Raw genomic sequence first — 12,567 nt, forward strand, 5'->3', positions numbered from 1 at the left:
CACAGCACCCGCTGAAAAACCAGCCATCATGAACCAAACTGAACATAGGAATAATCACGCACAACAAACATGGGGGAAACAGAGGGTTAAATATAAGAACATGTAATTGGATAATGAAAACCAGGTGTGTAGAAAATAAATAAACCAATGGAAAATGAAAGATGGATCAGCGATGGCTAGAAGACCGGTGACGTCGACTGCCGAACGCCGCCCGTACAAGGAGAGGGACCGACCTCGGCGGAAGTCGTGACATTTATAGACAAACAGCCTCAACTTTTCCCCTCATATTTCATTGCACATAACACATTTAGCTCTGCTCTGAATGAGGGAAGGAAGAAAACATTAGGAAAGCCTTGAAGCAGTACATACAGTACCAGTCAAAAGTTTGGACACACCTACTCATTCAAGGGTTTTTCTTTATTTTTACTATTCCTAAATTGTAGAATAATAGTGAAGACATCAAAACTATGAAATAACACATATGAAATCATGTAGTAACCAAAAAAGTGTTAAACAAATATAAATATATTTTAGTAGCTACCCTTTGCCGTGATGACAGCTTTGCATACTCTTGGCATTCTCTCAACCAGCTTCACCTGGAATGCTTTTCCAACAGGAGTTCCCACATATGCTGAGCACTTGTTGGCTGCTTTTCCTTCACTCTGCAGTCCAACTAATCCCAAACCATCTCAATTGGTTTGAGGTTGATTTTTTAATTTAATTTAACCTGTATTTAAACTAGGCAAGTCACTGGCCCAATGCTCTAACCACTAGGAGGCCAGGTCATCTGATGCAGCACTCCATCACTCCCCTTCTTGGTCAAAGAGCACTTACACAGCCTGGAGGTGTGTTGGGTCATTGTCCGGTTGAAAATCAAATGATAGTCCCACTATACGTAAACCAGATGGGATGGTGTATTGCAGCAGAATGCAGTGGTAGCCATGCTGGTTAGGTGTGCTTTGAGTTCTAAATAAATCACTGACAGTGTCACCAGCAAAGCACCCCCATACCATCACACCTCCTCCTCCATGCTTAACAGTTGGAACCACACATGTGGAGATCATCCGTTTACCTACTCTGCGTCTCACAAAGACTCGTCAGTTAGAACCAAACATTTCAAATTTGGACTCATCAAACCAAAGGACAGATTTCCACAAGTCTAATGTTCATTGCTCATGTTTCTTGGCCAAAGAAAGTCTCTTCTTCTTATTGGTGTCCTTTAGTAGTGGTTTCTTTGCAGCAATTCGACCATGAAGGCCTGATTCACTCAGTCTCCTCTGAACAGTTGATGTTGAGATATGTCTGTTACTTGAACTCTGTGAAGCATTTATTTGGGCTGCAATGTCTGAGGCTGGTAACTCTAATTAACTTATCCTCTGCAGCAGAGGTAACTCTGGGTCTTCCTTTCCTGTGGCGGTCCTCATGAGAGCCAGTTTCATCATAGTGCTTGATGGTTTTTGCGACTGCACTTGAAGAAACGTTCAATGTTCTTGACATTTTCCGGATTGATTGACCTTCATGTCTTAAAGTAATGATGGACTGTCATTTATTTTTGCTTATTTGAGTTGTTCTTGACGTAATGTGGACTTGGTATTTTTCCAAATAGGGCTATCTTCTGTATACCACCCCTACCATGTCACAACACAACTGGCTTAAACACATTAAGAAGGAAAGAAATTCAACAAATGAACTTTTAACAAGGCACACCTGTTAATTGAAATGCATTCCAGGTGACTACCTCATGAATCTGGTTGAGAGAATGACAAGAGTGTGCAAAGCTGTCATCAAGGCAAAGGGTGGGTACTTTGAAGAATGTAAAATATAAAATATATTTTGATTTGTTTAATGCTTTTTCTTGTTACTACATGATTCTATATGTGTTATTTCATAGTTTTGATGTATTCACTATTATTGTACAATGTAGAAAATAGTAAAAACGAAGACAAACCCTTTAATTAGTATGTATGTCCAAACTTTTGACTGGTACTGTATACAAAATGGTAAAGAATACACATGTTCATGTGGAAAAGCAGAGGACTTTATCTTCAAGTGAAGATAAGTGAAGGATGGGGCATCATTAGGGAGATTTAGATTTGCTCCTATACCCTGATTTTTCCATACTCTATTTGGTTGGGCTCATTGAACAGTGCTGTACTCTTCTGACAGAGTCACGGAGGCTCATGTGTGAGGAAGGCACTTACGCCACTCAGCCCCGCACCACCAGCAGCACGCATCTACATGACTTCAACAGTACTAGTTACACAGAAGGGGGGAAAGAAAATGGACGTGACTCTATTCTGGAATGTCAGAGATAGAGAGACAGAGTCAGAGACATAGGCAGAAACAGAGAGAGAGAGAGCGAGAGAGGGAGGGAAGAGAGACAGCGCGAGAGACAGAGAGCAGTTGCTGGTTTTACATGCTCCTCTACAGGGTGTGACTTAGGGTGTGACTTTTTGTGGGTTTTTCGCATATAATGATTATGACTTTGTTTCCATGCAAAGTGTTACAAGTCTACCATCCATGTGTTTCTATTTTATTCAGTTGTGGAAAAGAACATTTCATGTTTAGCTGGTAACTTTGCGGCTGTATTCACAGATGTAGAGGTTACTCCTCAGATTCATTTAGTAGGCAGAAAAACAAACAGTATTAATGTCTGTCTATTAAAAAGTGTCTGAGACACAAAGCAGATGTCTCTTTTTTCCGCTCAGAATCAAATTACTGCAACTAGAATAGAAGCTGTTGGAAAGTAATTCCGGATTTTGAGTAAGATACTTTTTCTTCCAGCATTAAAGTGGTCAGCACTGTTCATTTGGATACAGTTCCACGCGCACTAATGCAGCCATGTGATTTTTGTGACGTTTCTATATTCATTACACATCAATAATATACATTTATTAGTCAAATGAGATGTGATGTTTTCAATCACAAGAGCTATTTCTGCTTGCAACTGTTTTGCTCCCTAGCAGTCATACAATGCATCAATGCTGACTATAGCCCTTACATTGGCTGCTAATCCCATGATTATTCAGGGCAGTGGGTAGAGAGAGTACTATAGCCATGCTATTAGGTTATAGGTTCAAATGTTCACTCCACCATGTGACTGACTATAGTAAATTATTTCAGAGATACAGTACAGAAAGATTCACTGTCAGCTCTGTGTCTTTATCTAGCCTATCTGTATTATACTGTGGCAGATCAAATGAGCACCTGGCTTGACTGGGGGTCGGGGGTTGAACTCAACGCCCCATACAGGGTCCTGGTCGTCCTTCCATGAGGTTGTAGGATGTTGAATAACACTGATAGTTATAATGCTTACATAGGATGGTCAAATCCATTGTTTTCAGTGTTTTTTATGGATATCATTATAGACAAACATTTCCTTTTTTCAGCTTTAGCAGCTTTAGTCTGTGTTTTCATTCTAAAGCTGCTTTCAGCATCAGAACAAAGTGTGGATTCATAGTGTGTGTTTAGTAATCTGAAGGAAAAAGGCATAAGCACATTACACGTCAAAAACCAAGCCTTGTGTAACAAGTGTAGTCATAATACAGAGAGAGAATGGAGTTCCTGTGGCTGAAAAGCAGGTTTAGCCTTGTTTCACACAGACCATGCCCTCTGCTGTACTCAGCTCTCACCTTGCTTCACACATGAATAATCCTTGGTTCATTCAATGGTTTTATTCACATAGCAAGTAGTGAAGGATTCAAAAGCAGACGCGAATGCTGGAGATAAAAAAAATGTTTTTCCTTCTAAACATGTCTCTAGTGTTCTATTCAGGTGAAGTGGGTCGTCAGTCTTGTTCAAGCTGTGAGGTAAAATTGGTAAGAATGTTAATTATATTAACAGATATTGCATGTGCCTGGAAAGAGCTGGAATATCTTCACTTCCCAAGTACTTTGGACTTCTTTTTTTGCGATGTTGTGAATGTTCTTAACTTTCACATAAACCCTAAGATTGTAATCCAGGAATGCCAAATGCAGAAACATGTCCCAATGGTGCTGATCTGTTGGCAGGGATGTACTGAGTTGGTTTTTTTCAGGGATATTTTAGAGGATTGTGTCAGGCTCTAGCAGCCACACACCCCTTCAGCCTCTCTTGCTGTGTTTGCACAGGCAGACCAATGCTAAACTTTGTCCCACTAATTGGCATTTTGACCAATCACATTAGATCTTCTCACATCAGATCTTTTTCAGAGCTGACCTAATTGGTCAAAAGACCAATTAGTGAAAAGAAAGTCTGCGAGTGACTGCATTTACTTTCCAAATGAGAGTTCAGGTAGGCCTCAGCACTACAGCAAACAAAGAAAAGTGGGAGGGGTGCTCGACAACAATGACCAAAATCCATCTAAGGGGCTTACCAAGAAAAACTTCCAAAATGACTAATTTGAGGCAGAAAGTTGTGTTAAATTGGAGCACTCATTTGCTCCATTTAATCCTTTGTTCAGGATGACTACAGGTGATTTACTCAACCTGACCAATGGATTAAATTGAGAAAGTAATTGTTTGCCTTTTTTGTTTAGTGCTCCAACTCTTTTCTGCCTCGAATTAATCCTTTTGGGAAGTTTTTCTTATTACACCCCTTTCATTAATTTTCAAATATTTTGCTCTCAACCTTTATAGTCAATATGTATATACTGTATCCTATACTATTCTACTGTACCTTATTCTCTGCCTCCTCAGACTTTGCTCGTCCATACATTTTCATATTCTTAATTCCATTCCTTTACTAGATTTATGTGTATTGGGTAAATGTTGTGTAATTGTTAGATATTACAGCTCTGTCGGAGCTAGAAGCGCAAGCATTTCGCTACACCCGCAATAACACCTGCTAAACAGGTGTATGTGACCAATAAAATTTGATTTGAAGATTCAGAGAGTACACATTTGTATACTGACACTGATTTCCTTGTAGAATTCCCACTCTGGCCATGTTCAATCGGTTGTATTGACTCGTCACCTTGCCACCAAAATAGTTCATACATAGGATGATGGGTGTCCTGGTGCAAAATGGCCACTGTACATCACTTAGATATAGACATTTCAGATCAAACATACAGTTGAAGTTGGAAGTTTACATACACCTTAGCCAAATACATTTAAACTCAGTTTTTAACAATTCCTGACATTTAATCAGAGTAAAAATTATTCACTGTCTTAGGTCAGTTAGGATCACCACATTATTTTAAGAATGTGAAATGTCAGAATAATAGAAGAGAGAATGATTTATTTATTTCAGCTTTTATTTCTTTCATCACATTCCCATTGGGTCAGAATTTTACATACACTCAATTAGTATTTGCTAGCATTGCCTTTAAATTGTTTAACTTGGGTCAAACATTTCGGGTAGCCTTCCACAAGCTTCCCACAATAAGTTGGTTGAATTTTGTCCCATTTCTCCTGACAGAGCTGGTGTAACTGAGTCAGGTTTGTAGGCCTCCTTGAGCACACATGCTTTTTCAGTTCTGCCCAAACATTTTCTATAGTATTGAGGTCAGGGCTTTGTGATGGCCACTCCAATACCTTAACTTTGTTGTCCTTAAGCAATTTTGCCACAACTTTGCTTGCAAGTATGCTTTGGGTCATTGTCCACTTGGACCCATTTGCAACCAAACTTTAACTTCCTGACTGATGTCTTGAGATTCCTTCAATATATCCACATAATTTTCCTACCTCATGATACCATCTATTTTGTGAAGTGCACCAGTCCCTCCTGCAGCGAAGCACCCCCACAACATAATGCTGCCACACCTGTGCTTCACGGTTGGGATGGTGTTCTTTGACTTGCAAGCCTCCCCCTTTTCCTCCAAACATAACGATGGCCATTATGGCTAAACAGTTCTATTTTTTGTTTAATCAGACCATAGGACATTTCTCCAAAAAGTACGATCTTTGTCCCCATGTGCAGTTGCAAACCGTAGTCTGGCTTTTTTATGGTGGTTTCGGAGCAGTGGCTTCTTCCTTGCTGAGCGGCCTTTCAGGTTATGTCGATATAGGACTCGGTTTTACTGAGGATGTAGATACTATTTCACCTGTTTCCTCCAGCATCTTCACAAGGTCCTTTGCTGTTGTTCTGGGATTGATTTGCACTTTTCGCACCAAAGTACGTTCATCTCTAGGAGACAGAACGCATCTCCTTCCAGAGCGGTATGACGGCTGCGTGGTCCCATGGTGTTTATACTTGCGTACTATTGTTTGTACAGATGAACGGGGTACCTTCAGGCGTTTGGAAACTGCTCCCAAGGATGAACCAGACTTGTGGAGGTCTACAATTTTTTTTCTGAGGTTTTGGCTGATTTCTTTTGATTTTCCCATGATGTCAAGCAAAGAGGCACTGAGTATGAAGGTAGACCTTGAAATACATCCACAGGTACACCTCCAATTGACTCAAATGATGTCATTTAGCCCATCGGAAGCTTCTAAAGCCATGACATAATTTTCTGGAATTTTCCAAGCTGTTTAAAGGCACAGTCAACGTAGTGTATGTAATCTTCTGACCCACTGGAATTGTGATACAGTGAAATAATCTGTCTTTAAACAATTGTAGGAAAAATGACTTGTGTCATGCACAAAGTAGATGTCCTAACCGACTTGCTTAAACTAAAGTTTGTTAACAAGAAATTTGTGGAGTGGTTGAAAAACGAGTTTTATTGACTCCATCCTAAGTGTATGTAAACTTCCGACTTCAACTGTATTGCATCCATGCATTTATCTTGGATGCAGCATTGATGGCTCTAGTACGCTACTTCTGGCAAGAAGATGGAATCCTTTTACGGTAGTAGAGCATTGTGTTTGCTGTTATCTCAAGGCAGACTTGAATGAAATTAAATCAAATCCAATTTTATTAATCACGTACATAGTTTACAGCAGGTCCAAGGTGCAGTGAAATGCTTGCATGCTAGTTCCCTGAACATTGCGATACAATATCGATATCAATGATAATCCAAATGGAAAATGGAAAATAACAAGTAATAGAGGAAGGTAGTATACATAGTAATAAAACTGATATGTACATAATAGGATATACAATATAAATCATGAATGTGCTATGATCAAGTATAACTCTGTTACAAATGTAAAGTGGATTGTGTCTTGGTCGCACAGTTTAATAAAAGTATATAATAGGATAGTAGCGTAGACTGTGTGGGTGTGTGTGTGTTTTCCTACATTATCAGGAACCCAATGTCCTGACATTTCACCCAAATGTCCTGAAAAGGTAGGAAAACAAGAACTGTTTGAAAAGTCAGGACTTTTTTCAGGTCCTGAATTTGTTCAAATGCTATTTTAAGCTTAAGGGTTAGCTTTAGGGTTTTGGTGTTAAGGTAAAGGTTAGGTTTAGGGATTTGGGGGTAAGGTTAGGGCTTAGGGAAAATTAGATTTTTAATGGTCAAACATATTTACATTCCAAAAAGTCCTGAAATTTCACCAAAACAATGCTGTTTGTGGTTGTATGTGTCTGTGCTTGTGTGTAAGGGTTGGATGTGTGGAGAGTCAGTGTAAACAGTCTGGTGCAGATAGTCTCGGTGGTGCAGAAAGTCTTGGTGGTGCAGGTCTGAGCAGTTATACAGCTAGGGTCTAGCTGTTCAACAGTCTGATAGCCTGATGGTAGAAACTATCTCAGTGCCTGTTGGTTTGAGACACGATCCGCTGATACCGTTTGCCAGATGGTAACAGATTGAACATTCCATGGCTCGGGTGACTGGAGTCCTTGACGATCTCCCTGGACTTCCTCAGACACCGCCTAGTTTTAAATGTCCTGGAGGGAAGCTAGCTCGCCCCCAGTAATGTATTGGGCTGTCCGCACCACCATCTGTAGAGCTTTACGGTCGAGGCCAGTGCAGTTGCCATACCAGGCGGTGATACAGCCGGTCAAGATCCTCTCGATGGTGCACCTGTATAACTTCTTGAGGATCTGAGGGCACATGCCAAATTTCTTCAGTCTGCTGAGGTTGAAGAGGTGCTGTGGTGCCTTCTTCACCACTGTGTCGGTGTAATTGGTCCATGTCAGTTCCTCTGTGATGTCCACTGCACCCCCATCGATGCAGATGGGGGTGTGCTCCTCCCCCATTTCCTGGATTTCATGATCAGCTCCTTGGTTTTGTTGACGTTGAGGGAGGTTCTGTTCCCCAGGCACGCCTCTGCCAAGGCTCTAACCTCCTCCCTGTAGGCTGTCTTGTCACCATCAGCAATAAGGCCCTTCCCCGTCTTGTCGCTGACAAACTTAATGATGGTGTTAGAGTCGTGCATGGCCACACAGTCGTGAGTGTACATGGAGTACAGGAGGGGGCTGAGCACACATCCCGTTGAGCACCGGGGGCCCTCGTAGGAGGATCGCTGTTGTTTACCTCGAAGAAAGCGTAAAAGGCGTTTAGCTCGTCTGGGAGAGAGGCATCTGTGTTTGCCACACAGCTGGTTTTCCCTTTATAAAGGCGGCGATATTGCTTTATTGGTCTGTATGCAATGATGGGGAAGTGTGGTTATTGCAGGTTGTAAAAGCCCAGGTAGCTACAGTATAGTTCTGGTAAATTGTTCAACTACATAGTGAGAGTTTAATGACCTACAGCTCAAACAGCCCTGGGCCCGTATCCAAAAAGCTTCTCAGAGTAGGAGTGCTGATCTAGGAGTCTAAGTCTAATAAATCCATGTAATATAGCCTACACCATCACAATAAATCCATTCTTTATTTTAGACAGGTCTAAAGAAACATGATATGAAGAAAACGTTGTCTATTTCAGAAGAACAGAATTGCATACTCTGAGTTGTCCTTATGTTTGGCAGTATGTGTGTTTGACAGTATGAATAATACAATTGAACATAACTGAGTAAAATAGAAAGGGTATTTTCTCCAAACGATATGAGGGAGTGCACACATGCGCTTATTCTGTGTTGAGCGGTTAACAAAGGAATAGGTACTCCTATATGCTTCATTTAGAGTTGTGGTACAAATGTTGTGGTACAAATGTTGAGCTATATGTTTAGATTTTTTATATATTCTAAGGCTGCATGAAACTACTCTAACAATGATTTGAAAAAAGTTGCATGAAAGGCATGGGATCTGCATTTTTTTTAGCGAAGGCTGTACACACTTCATCAGTCTCTCATTCACAATTTGACAAGGACTGGATAATGCCTGTAATGCCCGGGGTGTAGTGGAGGAAGGAGTCAGACGCAGGAGACAGAGAGTTCAGAGTAGCGTAACTTTAATCACCACCTAGGTGAAAACGACGCCACTTAAAACAAATGCACCAACACACAAGGGGAACTAAACAGTTCCGAAAATACAACGTACACGAACCGTGACTTACAGGCATGTACAACAGTACACAAAAACAATCCCGCACACCCAGCAGGCGGGCCGGCTGGGTAATAAAGCCCAACTCATCAACCTAATTACAAACAGGTGTAACCAATAAACAAACAAGGAGGGAGAGGAAAAAAATCAGTGGCAGCTAGTAGGCCGGTGACGACAACCGCCGAGCGCCACCCGAACAGGAAGGGGAGCCACCTTCGGTAGGAGTTGTGACAATTCCTCAATTTTCCCGGCTGCATATTAGAAGAACTGTCCACATTGACTTTTAGTTAGCCAACAAGCTGAGTAGGCCTAACGAACAGCAAAAGCACTAGCCTATGTCAATCTACTATCCCCCATAGTACAAAAGTTGACCTATTCTATTCTGTGTGAGAAAAAAATATTAAAATACATAGTCTGGGACAGTTGTGGCATGCGATAAATCCCAAATTAATATAACCACTAGCATAAAAAAAAATGTTTTAAAAGCAATGAGCCTAACACAACAGATGAGAATGTTTAGCTTAAAATGTTGATAAACTATTAGGCTATTTCTTCACATTATAAGTTCAGCAATGCGCACATGGCAGTAGACTATAAGCGCAAATGTTTCATTAGCAAGAAAACACCATTCTCAAAAGTGATGACAAATGCGATTATGCATGTAATGCTTTTATTACAAAGGTGAATTTTTATGGTGATATTTTGCTTCCCCAAGCTTGAAACTCACGTGCTGCGTATGAACAGTACCAGTCAAAAGTTTGGACACACCTACTCATTAAAGGGTTTTTCGTTATTTTTACTATTTTCTATATTGTAAAATAAAAGTGAAGACATCAACACTATGAAATAACACATATGGCTGGGAATTTTAACAAATCAAATTTGAGAAAAATGCTAAAGAGGTTCTACCAACACATTGACTGTAGCACTCGCTTTGAGAAAACATTAGACCACTGCTACTCAGCTTTTCGAAATGCCTACAAGGCCATCCCCCGCCCTCTCTTCGGCAAATCTGATCATGACTCCATTTTGCTCCTCCCTTCCTATAGACAGAAACTCAAACAGGAAGTACCCGTGCAAAGGACTATTCAACGTTGAGCTGACCAATTGGAATCCACACTTCAAGATTGTTTTGATCACGTGGACTGGGATATGTTCCACGTTGCCTCTGAGAATAACATTGATAAATACACGGATACGGTGACTGAGTTTATCAGGAAGTGTATAGGAAATGTTGTACCCACTGTGACTATTAAAACCTACCCTAACCAGAAACCGTGGATAGATGGCAGGATTTGCGCAAATCTGAAAGCGCAAACCACCGCTTTTAACCATGGCAAGGTGACTGGGAATACGGCCAAATACAAACAGTGTAGTTATTCCCTCCGTAAGGTTCTCAAACAGGTAAAATGTCAGTATAAAGGCAAAGTGGAGTCGCAATTCAACGCCTCAGACACGAGACGTATGTGGCAGGATCTACAGATTATCACCGACTACAAAGGGAAAACCAGCCACGTCATGGAGACCGACGTCTTGCTTCCGGACAAGCTAAACATCTTCTTCGGCCGCTTAGAGGATAACACAGTGCCACCGACGCGGCCCGCTTCCAAGGACTGTGGGCTTTCCTTTTCTTCTTCCTTCATACGTGAGTAAGACATTTAAGCGTGTTAACCCTCGCAAGGCTGCCGGCCCAGATGGCATCCCTAGCCACGCCCTTAGAGCTTGCGCAGACCAGCTGGCTGGAGTGTTTACGGACATATTCAATCTCTCCCTAGCCTAGACTGCTGTGCCAACTTGCATCAAGATGTCCACCATTGTTCCTGTACCCAAGAAAGCAGAGATTGAAACTGAAATAAATCACTATTGCCCCGTAACACTGACTTCTGTCATCATTAATTGCTTTGAGAGGCTAGTTAAGGATCATATCACCTCTACCTTACCTGACACCTTAGATACACTTCAATTTGCTTACCGCCCCAATAGATCCACAGACGATGCAATCGCCAGCGCACTGCACACTGCCCTATCCCATATGGACCGGAGGAAGACCTACACTACCTTTCAAAGGTTTGTGGTCACTTAGAAATGTCCTTGTTTTTGAAAGAAAATAAAAAAGTCCATTAAAATAACATCAAATTGATCATAAATACAGTGTAGCCATTGTTAATGTTGTAAATGACTATTGTAGCTGGAAATGGCAGATTTTTTTATGGAATATCTACATAGGCGTACAGAGGTCCATTATCAGCAACCATCACTCTTGTGTTCCAATGGCACATTGTGTTAGCTAATCCAAGTTTAGCATTTTAAAGGCTAATTGATCATTAGAAAACCATTTTGCGAGTATGTTAGCACAGCTGAAAACTATTGTGCGGATTAAAGAAGCAATAAAACTTGTCTTTAGACTAGTTGAGTATCTGGAGCATCAACATTTGTGGGTTTGATTACAGGCTCAAAATGGCCAGAAGCAAAGACCTTTCTTCTGAAACTCGTCAGTCTATTCTTGTTCTGAGAAATTAAGGCTATTCCATGCGAGAAATTGTCAAGAAACTGAAGCTCTGGTACAACGCTGTGTGCTACACCCTTCACAGAACAGCACAAACTGGCTCTAACCCGAATAGAAAGAGGAGTGGGAGTTCCTGGTGCACAACTGAGCAAGAGGACAAGTACATTAGTGTCTAGTTTGAGAAACAGACCCCTCACTAGTCCTCAACTGGCAGCTTCATTAAAAAGTACCCGCAAAACACCAGTCTCAACGTCAACAGTGAAGAGGCGACTCAGGGATGCTGGCCTTCTAGGCAGAGTTCCTCTGTCCAGTGTCTTTGTTCTTTAGCCCATCTTAATCTTTTATTTTTATTGGCCAGTCTGAGAAATTGCTTTTTCTTTGCAACTCTGCCTAGAAGGCCAGCAGCCCGGAGTCGCCTCTTCACTGTTGACGTTGAGACTGGTGTTTTGCGGATACTATTGAAGCTGCATTTCTCTACACCTGCAATAACATCTGCTAAATTTAACCTTTATTTAACTAGGCAAGTCAGTTAAAAACAAAATCTTATTTACAATGACGGCCTACCGGGGAACAGTGGGTTAACTGCCTTGTTCAGGGGCAGAACGACAGATTTTTACCTTGTTAGCTGAGGGATTTGATCCAGCAACCTTTTGGTTACTGGCCCAGCGCTCTAACCAATAGGCTACCTGCCACATAAACATGTGTATATGTTCAATAACATTTGATTTGATTTGATTTTGATATGGAATCATGTAGTAACTAAAAAAGTGTTAAAC

At 41.1% G+C, this 12,567-nt stretch overlaps 1 protein-coding gene across 1 annotated transcript in view; it reads left to right on the forward strand.

Moving 5' to 3' along the window:
• LOC129813853 (5-hydroxytryptamine receptor 4-like) overlaps positions 1–12,567 on the forward strand; it is a 55,132-nt gene that overhangs the window by 16,379 nt on the left and 26,186 nt on the right. The gene's annotated exons all lie outside the window — the stretch shown is intronic.

This window comes from Salvelinus fontinalis, chromosome 2 (genome assembly GCF_029448725.1).
Source record: "Salvelinus fontinalis isolate EN_2023a chromosome 2, ASM2944872v1, whole genome shotgun sequence".
Lineage (NCBI taxonomy): Eukaryota > Metazoa > Chordata > Actinopteri > Salmoniformes > Salmonidae > Salvelinus > Salvelinus fontinalis.